A 22198-nucleotide genomic window follows, 5' to 3' on the forward strand; every position below is an offset into this window, starting at 1 on the left:
TCGAGCGCAAGTGACGACGGACGCTTCAGAGGTTTCCGTGAGCAAATACTTGATCTTTTTCCGCTGGACATATGAAGATTAAACTTTCCCATTATTCTGAAAACACTAACCATTTTGATGAAAGCACATCTTTGTTAGCCTATTAAAGATGCGCGCAATTAATTTAAATTAGAAACGGTAGCTTCGAAGCGTAAACATTGGTACCTTCCCTCCTTCTGTGATTCGATTTTGTGGCGATACTGATTAAGGAAGAACCATTGTACTTTCCAGGCCGAGCATTCCACGGAAGGCTGAGGAAGATAATTATATTCTCGATTTCTCTCAGCACAACATTTTTTTTTTATCTTGAGTCCGATTAACTGCTGCTTGCGATTTCCATAAAGAACTACTTGTAACAGTAATTTTTCTTTTTTTTTGCGTGCCCCATCAATCACAGCGGTAGGGAACGCGAACTTTCGCTGAACCAGAATTTGGGAACTGCTCGTGAACAACACCAACCTGATACAAAGGTAGAAAAAAAAGCAGACGGAAAATTGAGAGCAGTAATTGTCCATGAAGAATGCCGGGGACGTTCTCGCATTGCACAGGAATCCATCATTTCTCAAGATTGACAATTTTCCCGTCAGCCGAGTGACGGCGTTCTTTCCTTAACGGCACAGAAGAACAAAGGCGCGCTTTCGTCGCCTTTAATCACTTGAATTATTTGCAGAAGGTAGTACTCTATCAAGATAAGCATCGCCCGCATGCTTTGTTGACGATGATAAAACTGACATTTTCTTACTGTTTTTGTTTACCCACCACCTTTATTCTTCGAAAGTGTCCCCCCCCCCCCCCCTCCCGCCTGAATGAAGTTCGATTCTTTTCCTCGCGTATAGCTACCGTATAGGATGAAAAGCTGCCGCCTTAAGGCGGTATGACGTTACGGAACTTGTTTAGTGTTTGACTGCTTGAGGACACCTTCTTATTGCATTACTGACCGTGGAACGAGAGAGAGTGATTCCAAGGTTTGGAAAGCGCACTAAATATCTCGCTATTTGGAGGGAGCACGTGAGCACGTGGCATGGGTTCGAATCTGGTGCTTTCTGCGCCTTATCTACACCTGAGATATTGTTACGCGACGGAAGGACAAGTGAGACAAACCATGGTAAACGAAGTTCTGATTTACTAGCTGGCTATGACAGCGTGAATCCCCGGGCTTCTCCAGGTTCCGTACGTCATCTTCACAGTGACGTTAGCCCGTCGCAGTGCGCCACTGCCGACTTCTTCTCGTCGTAGCAATATGACGGGCTCGTAGTGCAGGGTTACGAATTCTTCCGCCTTAAGGGGCGTTAGAATCTTGAACGGGTTTTTCGCCTGCATCAAAAACCTGAAATCAAATTCCACCGTTGTGTTCAGTCTCAACAACTGAGCCACAGTGGCATGCATTTACGGGCCATCGGAATTCTCCTTTTACGAACAACGCTGTCGAGTTGACGGCGGAATTCCTGATTAAGCCAGTTTGTTCGCAAGTTAACAACTAACTGTTCTGATCTTTCTTCAATACTGCTGATGTATCAAAAGATCTACAGTGCAAATATTTTTTATAATTGTGCACTCACGGCGCCAGCATTGCGACCAAAGAACTCACAAGTCCAGGCTCCACTCCGAGGAGCGGTTCGGCTGGGGGAAAGTTTGACGGGGTCAGCGGTATGTAACAGGCGGTTTCGCTCCGTCCTCCGCGCTATACGGGTCCGCAATGCATGTTGCAAGTGCTTCACCGCAGGCAGGTACGTTGTGATAGAAAGCCAACTTCATGAAAAAAAGAAGGCTAACTGTTGAATGCAAACCTATAGCGCGTGGTATCTAAAAATCTCACCACAGAAATTCATCGAAGTTATCTGTAAAAAGGACAAAAGCAAAGTAGACAGCTGCAGCTCGATGCGCTCGTGCTATCAACTTTGTTCGTGTACCCGATCAAATTTTGTATACTCCGTAACCTTAAAGAGTTCATGAAGCGCAAATACAAGTTTCGTTCATTAGAATGACTGCTCTGTCCAGAAAAAGTTGATGCCAATTTTATTGTACACTTCATAAGACATTGGAGGTAATAAAGAAAACAGGCAAAGCAGTGACGACTTCCTAGCCTCTTTTTGGCAACTTTGCTATGACGTCACAGAATCTTGTTTCCGGATTTGGCGGCCACCGAACACACCCTCGCTAAGACACGTGACTGGGCAATTGTATGGGGCCTCCGGTTCCGTTTGATCGAATTTCTTGAATGCTAACGCGCAGTTATCGCACTGAAAATTAGGTTTTTGGTGCTGGCGCATATGACGCCACTCCGGCCCATAGCACGTCAATGTACCGCGAAATTTGAAAGTCTTCCAGTACTTGTTGCGTTTTTTTTGTTTTTTGTTTTTTTTTTTTGTTAAAAAATGCCTTTCGTCTGGAATGGAGCTGAGTGAGGTTCTGAAGCCTACTTCTTCCAAATTAAACAAGGTAGTGTTTTGTCTTGATGGCCCCTTAAGCGCATTCCAACAGTAAAACAAAAATAGACACCCAGGCTCCCCGGTTGAATGCCATTAATGCTGTTTTTTTTCTCTGTCGGAGACTGTGTGATGGGCACCGGCGATCCCAGCTACTTACGTGACTCAAGAATCGCTTCGATTCCCGGCCGCGGTGGCCGCTTTTCTGATGGAGGCGAAAAGCACAAACGCCCGTGTGCACGAGATTTCGGCGCACGATAAAGATCCCCAGGTGGTCAAAATTAACCCGGAGCCCTCCATTACGCCGCGCCTCATCGCCTGCGTTGCGTCGGCACGTTAAACCCGACAATCAATCAATCAACTCAAGAATCGCGGCCCTTGTTTATCCATTGTTCAAAATGGAGAAGAAAACGCCCCAGGGGATGTTAGAATCAAAGAAAGCTGGGCGAATTGAAACGGATTCATGATTAAACGCAGGCGAGGTAAAGGAGAAGAAGGCGAGCGGTCTGCGGGACGCCCATTCTCCGTAAAAGGGGAAACGCCGCGAAAAGCGCACGGAACGGTGAGTCAAGCGCTTTGCGCACGCTCATTAGCCCAAACTAGAGCGGAGGCCGCCAATGGGTCTAAAGGGCCGCAACCGACCGCGGACACATGTCCCACTTGGTCCCCGAAACGTGACAGTAGTGGACCGCCGACCACCCTAACGGCTATCGGGCAGTCCTCGCGGACAATACGCCGGTCACCTGTGTCCTCGCTGTGCGCTGCCTGGAAGCGGTTGTGCATCGGGAGGCACGTAGGCACGGCCCGTGCGTGGTTATTAAACCCCAATATTTATTTAAACGGGGATAACTTTGCACGGTCGTCCCGTCATGCTCCGCAACTTACCTGTGGTTACGAATTCCGTTTTCTTCTCAGCTATCAATGCGACCACATAAACCAAATTGCATAGATACACGTTGGAAGTAAAAGACTCGACCACAGATTAGTTTATGGAAAATTCGGCAGAAACAGTTTAACGCTCTGGCTATACCCATGCGTCGAAAAGGACAGAGAAGATGATTGTGATGCTATGTATTTAGCCTTTTCGGGAAGTCTCTTGCATCGACCAAGTTCAGCAATAAGGATTTCTGTTTTGGTGTTGGAAGCAATTTTGACTATAGAGGGCGGTCAACTTAACAGAGATTCGCTGTCATTTTACTCCAATCAGTGGATGCTTCGTCACACAGCCCGTCTTACTCCTCGTCCCACCCGCCGTCCCCAATCTCACCGCACTACGAAGCATCTTTATTGCTCAACTTGTAGTTTCTCGAGAGATCGTCGCCCTCGATGGTGCATATAAATTCCCCTACACTACGCCACGTATCTCGCCCGCACCCGTCATTAACAACCCAACCTAGGCCAAAGTAGGCAGCTTGAATACTCTAAACCGCATTCAGTGGGACCGCACTCTCTCTCGTTTCTCCGTCATTGCTTATCTAATTTATCCTTCATTCAAGGGAAAGCTCTCGCTGAACTTTTACTTGACGATGCGTTGGCCAGTAGCAGCAATTGAGATTTACCTGAATAAATCTGCTACCCTCAGTCCGTCGGCTTCAGTAACAGTTTGGCTCTTTTTAAATGGTTGCGCCAGCTGGCGCTGCTGCTATTCGGCCGCCTCGACATTCGCAATACTTGCTTGCTAGCTTCCTCGCCATTATGGCTTTCCCGAACGGCCCAACGCGTTTCACGAAGCAGGTGCGGCGTTTCGAGCAAAAATTAGCCGTGGCTTAGCTCGGCTATGCCAGGGTATACGTAGCGTGAGCTAAGGTTCAGCTGTTATTCTTAGGTTTCCTGTTTGTCTAAGATTAGCTGATTATCATGCTTACTGCTGCTAAAACTATTTTCAATCCAATCCGATCCAATCCAATCCTGTCCAGTCCAGTCCCGTCACTACTCCTCCCGCATGAGCAGCGCAGCTCTCTAGGAGCCACGCGAAACGGTTATCAATCGGTTCCGGCGCAGTGACAGACTTGGCTACTGCGCGACGGAGCCTACCATTTTCCGTTCCATTGCTCTCCGAGTCATGCTCAATTCAGTTGAACCCTTTTATTGAGCCTCTAAGCTTTGTCTCCGAATGTTTCGCAGCCTACCATCGTACCTGAAGAGGAAAGTGCATCTTATCGGTACTCACCTATCTGAAAATGCCTGCCGAATGCACTCCAGCCCATTCTCAGCCTTCTAATTATCTCGGCCTCATTATTCGGATCCGGGTCCTTGTAAACCACTACGAATGGTGATGGAGGAGTGTATGAAATATTTCTGGTCGTCTCAGCGGGTTTGTCGCTTGCGCTCGTCTAATGCCACTCGATTGATTGATTGTAGCCTTTAACGCGCCGACGCAACGCTGGCGATGAGGCGCGCCGCAGTGGAGGGCTCCGGGTTAATTTTGACCACCTGGGGATCTTTAACGTGCGCCGAAATCTCGTACACACGGGCGTTTTTGCTTTTCGCCTCCATCAGAAAAGCGGCCACCGTGGCCGGGAATCGAACCCGCGACCTCGTGCTCAGCAGCGCAGCGCCTTAGCCACTGAGCCACCGCGGCGGGTAATGCCACTCGATTAAGGGTACAGAGTATCCGCCCGCTTTCCTCCTAATGTTCCGTCCTGCCTTCGTGATCATTGGTCAGATCGCAATGCGTCACGCAGTTTACACTGGACAGTTCTTGGGCGCCGGCGTTTTCTTGTTTATGCGTTTTAGTCGGTCAACTGTGGTAGGCTTAGCTTGTACTCCCTGCTCTACGGCTGCGCGCGACCCACTTCATTTTGAATGCGAATAAAAGAAAACGTGTGGAACAGAATTTCAGCAGCAGAAGTGCCCAACGATGCCGTTTCTCTCCGTCGTCAACAGTTTTGTTAACAAACGACCCGGTCGAAGTTAGCGGCGACGACGTCAATGCGGCAATCTCGCAGCACTGATAAACGCCAAAATGGCCGCCGTTGCTGATTTGCGTCGGTACTCCTGGGTCCTGCTGGGTCCTGCCTAGCCTGATGCATGCGTTCGGCGTCTTGGGCAAGAACTGCTCTATTTAGTGACACTAGTCCTGCCTAGCCCTCAAAGATGACCTGCAAACACAGAACACGTGTGAAATGGTACCATTGTTCACAGGCGCTATGTCATCCATAATGCGGTTTCGATGCTTGTTTAGTGGTTTCCCTAAACGAATTCCGAGCTCTATGCTGCACGCCTGATTAGCCTGACGCATGCGCTGGGAGTCTGATGCCTTTGGCGTTTCTGATCACGCAGATGAAACCGTTGGGGGTAGAGGTATACAGCTTTGCTGTAAAAACGTTGTGTGTACACAAAGAAACAATGTGAGCTAGGAGAAAAAGAAAGGGTGGCGTCAGTGCATTCAAACGGGCCGCACTGTGCCAACAAATGCGTGGACGTGCCAGCAATGACCGGCCGCGAGAGACAACTATGGGTATCGCCATACGGGGAGTGGAACAGTGGACACAGACCAGGGAGGGCCGGGCCATAAATCAGGAACGCCGCGGACGGCAGATTGTGCACCCGGGGCTTGCGGGAAAACGAACGACACCCGCCTCACAATGTCACAATGTCTGTTCTTGTGCAGGGGTGGCTTTGGTTGTGCTTGGCCGAGGTTGTCTCTCGCCGCATGTGCGTAGCTTTTCGTTCCCCACAAGCGTACTGTGCATGGCGGGAAAACGCGCAAGCTGGGGTCTGAAGGCAACGCAGCGGCGAATTTTCCCCCAAATGACCGCCTCGCCACTCGTCGGGCCCCGCCGAGCTTTTGTGGCCCATTCGTATTGCACGCTGTACGCTGGAGCGCAGCCGAGTGGATAATTTCTGAGTGCTCGCTGGTAAGCGGACGCGACTGCGTCGATTGGCCCAGCCTGGTCGGAAAACGTTAGCGGGTGGCGAATAATGCAACGCGGACCCTATCCGTGCTTGCCTGTGGCCTGCGCTCGCATTTCTTTCGGGCTGGTGCTTGAGCCCAGAGTAACGGGATGAAATAAAAGCGCCCAAGAAAATGGGGCTTGACGAGATTATGGTCGTGGATTATGGAATACGTTTTACAAGATTACAGCCTTAAATCCTTCATTGGAAATCATTACGGCCCAAATTGTTCGCTGTACGGCTTTCGAGCTCTGATGAAAGCTTGTTATAATCTTGCCTTGCACGCGATTCTAGACCCTGAAATCGCTTTGTATGTACCTAGCCGGTTGCTGGAAGCGGAACATTTCCTGCCACAAACACTGGTGTATCAGGCTCAAAACTGTAAGCCATGTTTGAGTACATGCCATGGCAAGAAATTAGAATGGAAATGCCAGGTTAATTCTTCTTTCCGTACAAATTGATTGACGTTCAAATTACGTTGTCATAAAATGTTAATGTTATAAAATCGTGTTAAGGAACATGTCAAATTTAAGCAATAGTTCGGCGAGATGTCATTGAGACATGTAACAATGTGGGATTGCTATCGTGACAATACTTGGCTCGCAGACGTCAAGAAGACCTTGGACAACTGAAGGCCGCCGGAATCTTTTAACTGTTGGTCTTCGTTTCTTGTGTTTTGCCACCCCTCCCCCTGTTTTTCCGCGTATCATTCGCCACGGCAAATATACAGTAAAGGATTTATGATATACTCCTGGGAGATCTATCCGAACACCTACCTTCCTCATGTGCGTATGCTGGTCGCGACGAAACTGTAGTGTCTTATCTGTATAAGCCGCAACATTTATCTAACTCCTTGGCCTATAGCAAGATAGCGTCTCAAACATTTTAGGAATTAGATTGAAAACAAATCTCACACCTCACTGACTTAAAAAATGTCTGCCTAGGACGTCTTACTGAATTAAACTTCTTCATGACTGGAAATCACGCGAGCATAGACACTGGCTTGCATGCAGCATGGTGGGGTGAGCCGCCAATAAATGTCAAAATCAAGGTTTGCCCGCTACTGCGAGGGTAGAACTGTCGCAGCAGCATATGTATTTTTTCTTAACCTAGACCCCGAGGCGTATTAGCCATTACAAATGCCAACGCACGGTTACAGTTTAGCGTCGCTCGATGTTGCCTGACGGAAGCAGTGTTTAATAAAACGACAAGAACATGAAGTCAAAGAGCCGTCGCAAGAAGTCTTTTAGGCGGCTGGCACCAACGATTGAGCGTTTCGTTTGCGTTGGCGGATTCAATTATGAAGGACAACTTGGGTCGCAAGAGATATCTAACTCGGTAACGGACTGTCTCGAAGCGCGCGCGGTGTTTGTTTTCTTATAAGCCACGCTTAGGAGCCTTCACTACTTGTTATGAGACGCAAAACAAACGGCAAAACAAGCGGCAGAGCAAACATGAAGTACTCGGAAAGGATTCGCTGTGGGCCGCGTGAGCAAATAGCCATAATTTAGTTTGAGCACAGTTTATTGCGCACTGCGCGTGTTGTACGTCGGTTTTCCGCGGAAACTGGATGAGAAAGGGGAGGCCCCTCTTTGACTGTTTGTAAGTCCGGGCCATGTCATCTTTATTCTGCATTGTTTTCGTCACAAAATGGTAAGCAAGAGAATTTCAAATAGCCCACCGAGATAAAGAACACAGTGTACTTCGATATTTTGCGCTAGATTAGTTAACGCAGATACGGTTTGGCAGGCCACTCACTTAACTCCAATAGTTGGCCTATACGCGCTCGCAAATGCTGGTACAGGCGCCGTGATAAGTAATTGGAACAGGAATTTGTGAATGTCACAAAACATTTATCTTGCTCTCTTTATGGCAGCCATTATCGGTTGACAGGAAGCGTTTGTCTATTTCTATTAGAGAGAACTCCTTTAAACGCATACCAATGCAGCCAGGCAGTTTTAGGAAGATATTCCTGTAAATTTATGAGACCGTGTTCCAACTACTTTTGATGGCACCTGTACATACGGGTTTAGGGCTAAACACTCGATGCAAGCAAGGGCAGCAGGAAGAGCATTGCCGGGTTCGTCGTCACTATTGGACCGAATATTGCGTGGAGGCTCGTATCAGCTCCCACTGAGGACATTCACTTTTGGTTGCAATGAATTTGCTCTGGTTCGCGTTTCAATGTTCCTATTTTGGTAACTTCAGAACGGCTTCTTAAAGGACCCCTGCAACGTTTTTTTTTTTTTCCAGGTACTTTCAGGCTTTGTCTGTTCTTCGTGCCATGCGTACAGTGCGCGTCAGGCTTGTCTAGGGCAAGCGAGCGTGCGGCTTCGGAGCACGCTGGCGACATCTGCTGATAGCGGCTGGGTTGGAGATAACTTGCCATTGCGCGTGCGTGGATTTCGGACAAACTCGGTCCGCTCACCTTTTAGCATGGGCAACTCAAACTTACAGACGCCTCCCACCGAAAGGGGCGCTTCTGTTCTGCAGCGCCAGCCGTAGGCGGTGATACGGGAATACGCGCGTAATTTGACGTGATGCCTTATGAGTGCAGGCGTTACGTAATCGCACAAGAGGTTCCACGGAAAGCGCTGCAGTGCACTCTTGTTTCGTGCTTTTCGTTTGCTAAACGTAAGATTCAGAAGATTAGCGCAGGCTGTTTTGCATGATTGCGTAACCACCTGCGGGGATAGTGCACTGCGTCGAACGACGCGTCTGTTCAATGCTCACTGTTGGCCCTCTGGAAGAAAAGCGCTCGACGAGCTCGGGTGGTGGCGTCTGGAAACTAGAGTGGCACATGCGAGACGACGACTAGCCTGAGCTTGTCCGAGATCCGCGCACGCGCAAAGGCAAGCCGTCTCCAACCCAGCCGCTATCAGCAGATGTCGCCAGCACGCTCCGAAGCCGCGCGCCCGCTTGCCCTAGACAAGCCTGACGCGCACTGTACATACACGCACAAAGGATTATCAAGATCCGTGCAGAAATGAAAGAATTATTCCATTTTCAACTTTAAAAATACAAGCAAATTGAGGGTAGCTCTCACTCTCCACAACCTGCAGCGACTGCAGCTCGCTTCCCACTCTCCCGGATGACGACGCATCGCGGCACCAATGAGCGCAGCGAAAAACGCTGCTTTCAGGAAGTTTTAAGGCCAAGGTTGTCTGTCCTGGGAAGCTCCTTTCCGCGCTTCTGTGGCGTCGTTCGGCGGCACCTCCAGAAATGCACTGTTACAGTACCGACGAATAGAAAGCGGAGACCGCCGAAGTCGCCTGCGCTTCGCTGCATTGACGTGTATTGCTAGGCTTACTATTCTGAACCCTACCATACTCTTCAAGCTATTTTTGGGTAACAGCGAGGCTGTTCATAACAAGACTTACCTTAAATAATGCCCCTAGAGATTGAAAATGTGAAGTGTGTGCGCTTGCCTTGCTACTGAGGCTTGAGGTGAACTGCACCTGGGGAGTCACAGAAGGGCGAGAAACAGTCGCATATACTGGTTTCAAAAACGTTGGTTCGTAGTTTTTCCTTAAAGGAATAAATAGGCTTGTTTGGTCGATGAAATGACATATGCAAAATATTGCAAGCTCAGGCAATCGCAGGTTTCGCAGGCTGCCCGCGTTGCGTCGACACATCCGGAGGCTTCGGCTGTGACGCAGGCAGTGCCGAATTTGCTTGTATTTGTAGATGTAAAATTGAGCAACTTTCTTATTTGCCCACCGATCTTGATACAGTCAAATCTCGATATAACGAGTCACGCGGGACCGCCGAAAATCATTCGGTATTTTGAAATATCGTTGTAAGAAAAAACTGGCGCTTATAAGCCAGTGCTCAAAACTAGGAATGAAAATGGCGTACGTTAGCAGTAGACGCGTGTGCAGACAGGCAAACTTTCAAATAAAAATCTTGCGCTCACTTCAAAGCTGCTTAATTTGAAGAAATCAGTTATTTTCTTCTGGCGCGTGCAGCACGCGCCACCGATTAAGAACGCCTCTACATATTTCACATTGCACAATAACTCATCGAGAGAGAGAGAGGTACGTCATTGCACCGGGTAATGAAAGTGCGGAATTTGTTCATGTGCGCTAAAAATCAATGTTCGGCATGATCTCATCATATTCTGTGTTCGGTGAACCAGAGCCGTCTTCCTTCACGTCATCGTCACTGGAGATGATGGCTGCTCTCGCTTCTTCTTTGCTTTGTCGCTAGCTGCATTCATCTTTGGATCTCGCACGAACTTCGCAGCAAAATCACCCACAACAAAGAAATACCTGCCCGCATACGTGATTTAGCGTGAAGAACAACCGACCGGCCAGCAACACCCAACCCAACGAGAGAGAAAAAGAGGGAAACGTGGCTAGGCCTGCTAGGCAACTGTACATGAAAACATAGAGTTTCTCCATATCACCTACAGTGGAAAGTGTCGCTGCGATCGCACGCCGCCATGGGAATTGCGGGTACTGTTGGAATCGGATTGGCAACAAGTGGCTAGTGCAAGGGGCTATGGATTAGGCTTCTCGGCTCTGAAGCGTTTGTTAGTTCTGTTTTCGGGACGCCGCTGTCTGGCATTCAATGGCTATCACAGACATGTCTAAATAACAGCGTGATTAGCACTTACGGCATGTGCTCGCGTTAGCGGGGAGTTTCTTAAGATGAAGGAGTGACCACATGCAGCGACGGCGACAAGCAACGCGAAAAACGTTACGCAAAAGGTGCAACAACAGTGGGGCTCTTCGATTTGCAGTCCTGGACTCACTGCGGACTCCCAGAGAAGCAGTCCGGCATTCGATTTTCCCACACATCCCTATGGCTTCGGGTAATCCTCGGACTACCCGCGAACTATCCGCGGGGAGTCCGAGACTGTAAATCGAAGAGCCCCAGTGTGTTCTGGGCGACAGCGACAAACGAAAAAAAATAATACACTACCGCCTATGTTCTCTGTCGTCGTCGCTACGGTTCACTATATAATCACTGCCGCTCGCTTGTGGGCGGCTTCTGGCCGGCAATAAAAGCGAGCGAGGGCCCCGGCGGCCTGTGCGAAGTTTCTACCGTATGTTGCTGTCGCCCACCCTATAGCCACTAAATAGGCTTCGCTACCACACACTATCCATTTTCTGTACCCATTCGGCTACAATTTTCGTGTCACTCGTCGCCGTCGCTGCGTGTACTTACCCCTTGAAGCATGCGCTGCCTCGGACAGGCGCAATGAGGCAACATACATAGCGACTCGACCAGCCAGTATTTATTTCCATTTAAAGCATTCATGCAATTTCATAATGCTTTGCGCTCGTGCTTGAAGACTTACTTGCGGTAATAGGCTTCGCCCATAGGTTAATTTATATCTGCTTAGACAAAACAAATAAATACAACGCGATTACATCGTTCGTTCATCTCTGTGTTGCATGTGCATCGCCTGCCAAGGCGCGAAGCATACGATGGTGATACTGTATTGAGAGGAAGCAAGAACACAGTTGAAGACAATGCAATTAATTTTTTTTTCAGCTAAATATTACCAGAAATCAAAGAAAACCTCACGAAGTTTGGAGTATGTAACAATGTAATTAATTTTTTTTTCAGCTAAATATTACCAGAAATCAAAGAAAACCTCACGAAGTTTGGAGTATGTAATAGTTTAAAAATATATCCGGGACGACCCGCTGTATCTGGCGGCGTGAGCCAAAGGCAGGAGTTCTGCTTTTTACTTTTCTTTGTGACCCCCAAATTTGTTTTGCAACATAAGCCTGATAACACAGGGTATTATACAAAATAAAATTTGTACAGCAGTACTTTTGACAGCACTTCTTTTAACGAAAACTCAATATGCGTAGCCACAAAGTCGTTGCCGGCCATGCCACGCCGAACTTCCGGCCGAACTACGCACTATGGCGGCACCCATGAAGGAGGAGGAGGAGGAGGAATAAACGTGTCTCAAAAACAGTCAGCCCTGGGGAAGAGTCCTCATTCCAGGACCCCTTGAGTCCCTACGGCTTCTTAGGCTCTCTGCACCAGCCAAAGCTGGTCGTCAGGGTCCGAGCTGGACAGTACTCTCTCCCAGTGCTCAGGGGAGGGGAAGGGCAGGAGGGGGGGGGGGGGTTCTTATCACAGCCCCACTTGATATGGTAGAGGGTGCCCGGAGCCTCGCAGAAGCGGCATCGCCCATGGAGGCGTAGATTCATGGAGGAAAGAATGCGTAGAGTGCTTTCGCCGAATCACGTTGACGCTAGCGCCAGATTGCACTCTGGGTGAGCTATTGAGAAATCTATGCATTAAACCACAGCTTTGTGGTGGCGCTAGCTGTTGGAACTTGACATGGTGATGATGATAGGTACGGCACTCGGGGAATACACAGAGAAACGGCAGTTCTTGTTTCACGCGAGAGTTGCGGCGCTGTAACTTTTAGCCGAATTCGTAATAATCATGTTCCTCGATTATAGCGGGGAAAATAAATTACGAGCGTTATTCTGAAATATGCGTCATATTGAAATATGTTTGCATTGAAAATATAGGAAATCTGGTGGGGATTTCTAAAATATTCGTAAATTGGAAAAATTCGTTATTGTGGGGCTCGTAGTAACGAGATTTGACTAATTCTTTTTCCGTCTGTATCTGAACGACGCGAAGTACCGATGCGGGGCCAGAAAACTATCTGTGAAAAATCGTTGCAGGGGTCCTTTAAATGTCATCCCAACGCCCCCCTCCCCCCCCCCCCCTTTTTTTTTTGTTTCTAGCAGATGACAAACTAAGCAAGGTCGCCACCTAATTGCTCTTTCGTCTGAAAACACCTTGCCCAAGGCTGTATCGAGCTAACACTGGTAGTACGGGCTGGCAAAAACTTGACCTGCAAACAATCCCGCACCCACTGTACGCTCCCCTGCCTGTTTTAGGGGCGAAGCCCCTTACGGGCTCGGGGTGTCGGCGTCTCCTGCCATCGTCGTCGTTTCATGTAATCACGGTACTAAAACACCGGGACACTCGTTTTCCAACGCCTCGCGCTAGCACACTTCGTGCTTCAAAGAAGCGAGACTTTTACAGCAAAGCTGTATACGTCTTCCCCCAATGGTTTCATCTCCGTAGGCAAAAACGCCAAGACGCCAAGAATACACTTTTACACTGCATGCGTCGCCAGGCTCTTTGTTACATTAGAAACCCGAGGGGCAAAGGCGTGGCGCATAGCCACTATGAGGCGCGCCTCATAGCCCAGATAATGCTTCAGCGTGTGAAACCAACAAATCGACTCTCACAAAACATACTCTGCACATTTTTTTCTGCAAAAATGAACGCGCGTACCCTTTAGGCGTGAAACAGGTAACTCAGGCGGGTGGGCATGTATAAACGATGAACGCCAGGATGAAGGCTGCTCTCACAACAACATAACCTTCCTGAGGAAATATGTTCTTCTCACCCTGGTTCATCATTGAATTTTATCTCTAGAGATAAGGATGGCCCAAATCCTGATGAAAACCCTGAAAATGATCTCCACTGTGAAAAAAAAGAACGTTAAGGAAATTTTCTAAACCCTTGAAATTCAGCGCATTGCTTTCTGGCGGTTGCTAACGTTGCCAGGGGTAAGAGAGCCTAAAGACGAAGCGCATGCGACGAGCATTGGAAATGTTTATGCCCGCGAAAGGTGTGTCAAAATTTCAAAGCACGCCTCCGTCATCGATCTATGGGTGAACGAAAGAACTGTTTTTCGGAAGCAAACTGCCTCTACGACATTTGCCGAAAATCGCAGTAAATTCTCCATTCTAAAATTCATGTACATCTACTGTGCCCTCATTCCCTGTTATGGATGCAGTTGAAAAAAAATGGCCGCTCATCGGCTTGCTTCGGTACAAATGACGTCGGAGGAAGGCAGCGTGTATGCCGCCCCGGTTACGTACGCTCCTCTCTCTCCCTCCCTCTCCCTCCACGCTCTTCCCTCCTCCGTACCTCTTCCTTCGTCTCCTTGCCATCCCTGACTCAATCCTACCTGTTATATCCTGATCTGCTCCCCTCCTCTTCGATCCCCTTACTCCTGCATTTTTCTCCCACTCACATTAAACTTCCCCTCCTCTTTGGGCTGTACTCTTCTAACGGACGGACGGACGGACGAACCAAATGTTTACCGTTCAGATAGCCAGAGATCGTCTTCAAAATCAGGGTATATTTCACCACTGGCAATGGGTATCGTTTTGCACCCTAAAGAGTGGCATGCGAGGCACAGCCTTTTTAAAGGGAGAATTCGTACAAAAGGGTTTCTTCTGGGACAGGAGTACTGTGGCCGGTAAAGTTATTCATATGAATTTATGCCATACTGTGGTCATTCGCTTCGTGGTGGGCACTGTATATATGTCAGTGCAGGTCAACTGCCGTGCGCACGTTTCTCTCAACAGCCTGTTGCAGCCATCTTTCATACATACAAATACTCAGAGCACGCAATACCCTTTACTTCTACAGTTCTGTCGGCCCCGGTGTCGTGGCGCTCATACTGTTCTCCGTGTCATTCATCTTGAGCTGCCTCACGGCTGTGGGTGTTCCAATTGAACATATTCGTCAGCATCCCGTTTGCGACGAACAACGTTTCCTCGCTGGGAGACGAAAAATGTCTTAACGAACCCTCTTCACGCTAGCAGAGGCGTCTTGCTTGCAAGGGACGAAAACACGGTAGCAGGGATGGGAGAGGGTGAAGTCCAACCCGTACGGTTGTGTGGGCGACGCACGAGTGAGGAGAATAGCGAAGGGGTCCTGCTTATTGGCGAGACGGAGACGGCGCAGCGCACTGGCGGTAACGATACGTTTCCATGGATACTCCCAAGCAGCAATCTTCAAGAGCATGAATAGGAAGCAGCATTTTTCCGAGTCAAGGAGAAGCGGCTGGAAAAAGTATTTTGCCGTATTAAAGCGGAAAATCCCTTCATATTACCTTCGAACAACGCACCCGAGAGTCCGTTCTCCCTGCATTCAGTTCAAAACAAGCCCAGCCTAGCGGCTTGCTTTGGATATGAATTTATGTGGCTCGCCGGTCGTATAGGCGGTTCGTTCCTGGGGAAGCATTCGGTATGGCAAACGGGAAATATGGTACCTGAAGTCGCCTAATCTATGTTGGGGTTTTGAAGGTTCCGAATATGCATATGACATCACTGAACTGCTGTTTTCTCTTTTCCGTTTGAGTTTCAGAGATATGTGGTCTCAGAAATGAGAGTGGCTACAAAAGTCTGCAGCATGCAAGTTGGTGTAGTTGGACCTTGGTCGCTGTAGCCAGAACAGTCCGCTCTGGAAACTGCTGCTGCTGATGCTGCTGATGATGATGCTAATGATGATTATGATGGTGATTTGGCCATTATTTCCGCGGCACCACATCCTGTACATCGTTACTCGTGTACTGATGGTAGCTTTCTATACTCCCTAAAAGGACACGATGCACTTCGTGTTGCTTCCCCGTTAATGCAGTCTTATCTTCGCTCGTATCTTGTCTTTGTGAACATCCGCAACACCGTCTCCCCGGTTGGTTTTGCCAGGGGGGCTTCCACCAGGGTAAACGCCCTGCCACAGCTGTCCTTGAACCGCTTGGGATTTATGGTGTATATTATTGGTATTAGGGGATTCATTCGGGGAAGATGGGGACTTAATAAAAAAAGTCACACCACACAACAGCCTTGAACGCCAGTGAAAGTAGAAACAAAAGATTCATCGCAAGTGGGCTCCGTTGATTATCCAGCGTGGTGTCGTCTGTACATGCAACCGTACACGTAGCATATACAGAAACAAGAAGGACGCAACAGATGAGATCTGCGAAATCACTGCATCTGAATGAAAAGCGCGCTGGATAATCTTCTCGAAAATGTCGTGGCCGAGTAGTTAGGATGCCCGCTTTTAAAGAAAAATTCGTGCTGTCTGAGCTCAATCCCCGAAAATCCCGAACTATAAAAGTAGTTTTGCTTTCCTGGTCCTAGCTGGGCTGCGCACGCGCCGTAATGCCTGCGATGCGCTTGGCAATGGACACACACGTGACGACAGACTCAACGAGAAAAAGGATCCCCCGAAATAAATGGCCGACAGCTGTAGCCTCAAAAAACTGTGGTTGATTTCTCTGTCATAGGAATCAGTAAAACACGAAAGTGAAATGTGCAGCGAAATCTGCAGCTGAGCATGATTTGCGGGTCGGCGGCTGTCTTGTTGCTGTGCTTGGCGAGCGACGTACTGCTGGCGGGTCGCTTCGGCAAAGGTGCACTGGCGTCATTTCCGTCACGGATATGACGTCAGCAAATTCTTGGGGTATCGCGGCATAAAACACTTTCGTGTTAAAATATTAAACCCGAAAACGAACAACCCTAAGTACAACGTACTCTTTAGTACTAAAGGTTGCTTTTCTGCAAAAAGACTCCGTATGCAGGGGTGCACCCTTTACAGGCCGCTTGCTTTGTTGCTCTAGCGTCACTTCCGTGACGGATATGACGTCACCGAAATCTTCGTTTATCCGGGAATAAAACACATTCGTGTTAAAGGACTCTGCCCCACCGAAACGCGGGAAATACTAATAGTAGACGCCGCGTGGCAACAAAGACAAAAGGGAGACATCTACTTCATGGTCCCACTTTGCAGAACCTTGCCTGGGGTCAGGCCGTATTTTGGTTTCGCAGTGTGGTATACCTTTGGACGGCGTGTAAAAGCACAAAATCTGTGCACAAAATCTGTACAGCCCGAGCCAAAAGTGTATACGGTGCCTTGGTGACTAAATGTAAGTAAAGCAAAATAAAACTGTCCGAACAACAATGTCGATGAAAGGCAAATGGTAAAGAATAGTTAAAAAAGGGAAAATACATTTCAACTCCCCTTCAAGCTTACGCTTGTAGTCTCCCACGTAGACAGCTTTTTTCGCCTTACTTCCAGCTAACTTGTCTCCTCGGCAAGAGACCTCACTTCCGCAATTCCCGCGTTCCGGCTAGGGCTGTCGTATACCGATGCCATTAACTTTAGAAGACAACGGGCCGTTCATTACGAAACTATATTTGAAAAACAGAAGCAAACCATCATGAATAAAAAAAGCTGAAAGACAGGCGACTACAAGGACAGAAAAAAAGCGGTGGGTTTCTCAGTAAGCGACGCCTCAAGTAAATAAAAATGCAGGCGTCGTACCAGCATTTTTCTGAGATTTCTGTTGCACTTCTCCCGTTCTTCAGCGACTCGCGGAACTGGCGGAGCGATCCTGCAACATCGAAGAAGCCGCCTGTGCACGCTTCGCATTGTGGAGGCGAGACGGTGCGAGTTGGTCGTAAATGCTGGACGCAGACACTAAACCGTCGCCTCAACTCAGCGACCGACAGAGGCTCGCTTCCGACTCCCGTCCGCAGGAGTCTTTCCGAAGTGCAGGTGCGCGCTAACCCTAAAGTGGAAGCAGCGGAAGGAGACAACAGATAGCAGGCGGTGTCCTGGCTCCTTACGTCCGATATAGCTTGACGAGCAACAACAACACGAGCAGCGAGGAAAACAAGCAAGGCGCAGCAAATAGGACGAGCCGGGAAACTTGCTAGCTGGGGTGTAGCTGACAGAACGGGACAGGAAAGAAGTAAAAAAAATAAAAACTCCGGTGAAACTTGTTTTTGCCGTTCTGTTAAGGGCTAAGTACGCTGTCGACAGGGATGCTTGCCCTGACTTCGTGTTGACAAGTAACGGGCCGCCGCACATTCGATCTCTGTGCAGTATCTCGGATGGCACGTCTAGGTCGTACTAAAAGCTCATGCGGTGTGACTGAGCTCTTGTATGACCTACGGAGCAAACCTTTCGACCCACTTTGTACGCGGAGCATATCATGCAGAACCACTAGGAATATTTTTCGTGTCGCTTTTCAGACGCAAATTCAGCTCGCGAGTTCCGCGAGGAAATTAGTAGTCAGTAGCGCGACACCTCGTGTGGTTTGTTTAATATTCAAATTCAAAATATTTCATTGCTTGTTTTGGGGCAGGCTACTTTTAAGAATACACGTCACGTTTTTTTGTTTGTTTGTATGTTGTTTCAGCAAAACGAGCACAGGAATGATGCATCTAACGTCTATTAAGTCAGTCGTAAGCAAGAAAAACTCGTAAAAATCAAGTCCCCGCCAAGTTTTGTTCGCTGAAAGTGTTTCTGGTAGCACGTGCGCACGAGTGCGGTTCGGAAATTATCCTCCATCTGGTCGCTCGGAGAACTAAGGGTAGCAATGAGCGTGGATGCGTAAATAACTCGTGATGGCCACCCTAATGCTCCTACTAAAAAAAAAAAGGTCTTGTCTACAATACGGCCCTAAATGTAGTCGATGATCAGTTAGAATTCAAGCAAGCTTACGCAATGTCAAAAGTGTATCTGACCGCATATTAAAGATGACGTTCGCCTCTAGTTGGACAGTTACGTCGTGAAGAACGCCGTCATTCCCTGGGCATGCTTATTCGAAGTACGCTTTGTATGAGCAGGGTTGCACGAGGTGTTCATGACGGGGGCAATGGGGGCCTCACAGAAATGCTTTATGGCCGTACCGCACAAGCTCACTTGATTTCGAACAGGGGAAATAGTCACGAGACACTGGGAGCACTTTTTAAGCGATTCAGCCAACACGTGCTCCGCATTCCGTTTGAAACCCTCGGTGCTACATCACCTCTTCTACTTTTTCACGCGTGGGCGTATATGCCCTTAAATAAGGTTTCGTGAAGTGGATGTATGAAGTTCGGCAATAGAAGCTAGAAAAAAGTGTTTTAGAAAAACATCGGTGTGTTGCGCTGCAGGCGGAAGTGTCCGGAGCACGTCGTCTGCGGCCGCGCATCACCAGGCGACGTTCCACCCGCTGAACAGAAATAATTAGATGAACAATATTGCAAACAATACTATAAAAAACAATTCCTCGAGTCGCTTTAGTGTACGCTAGTGGGCTTTGAAGGCTTAAGTACTATGACTTCCCTGGCGATACTTATTAAAAACTTCGTCACTGCTACACCGGGTTTGAGCGTCTTTCTTCTCTCTCATTGCTTCGTCTTTTGGGCGCGATTCACTTCGACAACCAGACTGGCGACGATTCACGCCGCAACTTCACTAGAATCAGAGGCCGGAATTTACCTGTTCTGCTCACATGCCGTTCCGTTCATTTTTAACGTTATGTGACATCAGCGCCGCACGCATTAGACTAACTCGTTCTACCGCTGGAAATGCGCTGTAGTAGCCCAGTCGTAACTCATAGGGCTCCTACTCTTGCTACCATGGTTCGAGTGCCATACAAGCTCAAACATGTTTTCACTTTTTCCAGCGTCATCAGCGTCAGCATCAACACCGGTCTTTCGAACAATGGGGCACCTAAGGCTTTCGGCTTAATAAGATAATATTTAGATAAAGATTGAGGCAGAAATAAAAAGGAGCACGCGCACGCGGTACACAGGTTCCCGTCCGGGAACGACTTTCTAATATTGTCCTTACGTCTAGTTTGCACCGATGGCGGTTTATTTCAGAGGATATGGGAAGGCAGAGACATTGGTCATTGCGATACTTTAAGTACGTGAGGCTTTCGTATCTTCAGATATGCTGGCGCGATTCCAACACAAATAGGTGCACTCTGTTATCGTCCCTTCGAATGCAAAACAAGTCACGCTCCCTAATTGCAACCTGTTTCTGGCGAAAGAGGATATACAGTTTTTTGTGCTTCTACAAATTGTCTCGTTATGAATTTATTGCAGAAACAGTGATATCACAATAGCAGCCGCTTTCCCTCCTGTGATATTTAGCCCCATATTGCTGCCAAGTGCACGAAAAAACACCACCAGGGTTTCTAAACCTTGTCCTGGTGCCTTATTCAACCATGCAAGGATCCCTACGGAAGTGTCGAGACGTTAATCAAAGTACCAGTGGTCATTCCGAAACACTGCTGCCTCCTCCACGTAACCATCGTTTCAGAAACCTTCTAACGCAGATGTACCAAGCACCATGAGTGAAGACGAGCGAGTGCACTTCGCAAGGCTGATAATACCGCAAATCACGCGTAAATCCCATTATAACATTTAGTAAACAGTTCCTGGATATCCCGGTGCGGAGAACAGCCAATGGGAGGCAAGGAAACCTTAGAATAGCCTTTTGATCGGTGTGGCCAAGCTTCCTAGCGGAACACAGGCCGCCTATTTGCTTATGCCAGCAATTAGTTGGTTCGCACTCTGATTGGAAGTTCCGGTTCCGGTCAAATTCGCATTACGTTGCAATCCCCAATTGCTGTGCGCATCTTCTGGCTCTGGTGGAGGAAAATAAAAACAACAAACACCGGGGTAGAGTGGCGCAGTTGCTATCAGTAGAGGGGAGAGCGCATAGCATGTAATACGAGCATGAGACAGAAGCACACGATGCTTAAGTGTGAAACTCAAGTCGCAGACATTTGGACGACTCCGCAACCTTTCTGTTATCAAAGTAAGATCGAGTCATGTCGGCATGGGTGAGGAATCAGCGAAGGAGGACGCGCGAAGACACATTAGATTATGATATATTGAGTTCTATTGCGGATATAACACAACGATAACACTTGTATTCTATTGGCGTCAAATTTTTGGCCCATAAATTGTGTTGCTTTTAACGGCGGAGCAGTTTAAACTTCAGCTCTGGTCGTGCCGAACGTTAACAGGGAACTCCGCTCTGTGAAAGGGAGAGGTGTAAAATGCGGGGCCAAGAAGCGTAAGAGAAATGCGAGGAGGCAATGAGCCCACGAGCAGGTGCTGGGAGTGCGCGCGTCAATAAAAAAAAATGGCCGCGTATCTGCTTCTTTCGTTGCAAATGTCGTCAAAAGACGACAGTCTTTATCGACTTTTGCCAAGTAAATGCCTCCATTCGCTTTCCCGCTCCCCTCTTATGTTGTTCCTCTTGCGTCGCGCTCCTCCCAAGGCAAAGACGCCAAATGTTTGCCTAAATCATTTTAAATTTCCCGCGTTCCACTGCTCCAAACCGCGTGTCTCGATGCCAACGCTGCCGTACGGCGGAGATGCGCGTGAACGAGGCGCCCTACTTCAACGTTGCTAGAACCACGCTTCCCTACTCCACGTGCGTTCCAAGCAGAACGTGGAACCTATCAATTGGAACCTTTCGTAACTGTTGCCGGTTGATTTCTTCAAATGGCGCCAGGAGCTATAGTGGCGCGGGCGACAGCAAGCGACGGCGGAGTGAATTTTTTTCCTGCAGTTGATAAAGTATTTAGTTTCGCAAAAATCAAGCATGTATGATTTTTTTTTATAAAGTAACACTGCAAATATCACTTCTGTATTAATTTGTTGTCTCATATTTGCGTAATGTCTTGTTCTTCTTCAACAATGTTGACAAGTATGAACATTACACCGGACTTAGACGGGTAGATTTAGTTGTGACTATATAAGACTATAGCGCAGGCCTCGGTTTACTTTGGCCGGATGGCTGAATCGGGTCACAGACAGACAGACAGACAAACAGACATACAGACAGACCAAAATTTATGGGTTTAAGTAGCCCAAGAAAGACTGCCGTCTTTAAAAAACGCGTTCCATGGTCGGAGTCCAACCGGCGTCTATCCGACTACGCTACCGTCGCATTCGGGGCGCTCAGTCAGTGCCTGGGCGTTGACTTTGCACTTCGGCTGAATTGAAGTGGACTTTGGTTTCGTACTTTGGCACTTTGGATTTTGTACTTTAGCTGGCTGGATTATCGAATTTGATTATTCTTTCTTTACTCGAAGAAATCTTCGCCTTTTAACCATCTTTCTCTTAACAAAGCGGCCGACCTAAGACAAGCCTAGTTAACGCTAGTGAAGACCAACAGCTCCGCGGTTTCCTCAGTCTTCGCGTCTCGACTTTGAGGTGGCAGAATTTTTTTTTTTTCAGTCAAGCACCATG

At 48.2% G+C, this 22198-nt stretch overlaps 1 protein-coding gene across 1 annotated transcript in view; it reads right to left on the reverse strand.

The window, feature by feature from the left end:
- The window catches only part of LOC144159408 (uncharacterized), a 129429-nt gene that overhangs the window by 15413 nt on the left and 91818 nt on the right, over positions 1-22198 (reverse strand). The gene's annotated exons all lie outside the window — the stretch shown is intronic.

This window comes from Haemaphysalis longicornis, unplaced genomic scaffold (assembly GCF_048455015.1).
Source record: "Haemaphysalis longicornis isolate Haplotype H1 unplaced genomic scaffold, Haemaphysalis longicornis Haplotype H1 scaffold_10, whole genome shotgun sequence".
NCBI lineage: Eukaryota > Metazoa > Arthropoda > Arachnida > Ixodida > Ixodidae > Haemaphysalis > Haemaphysalis longicornis.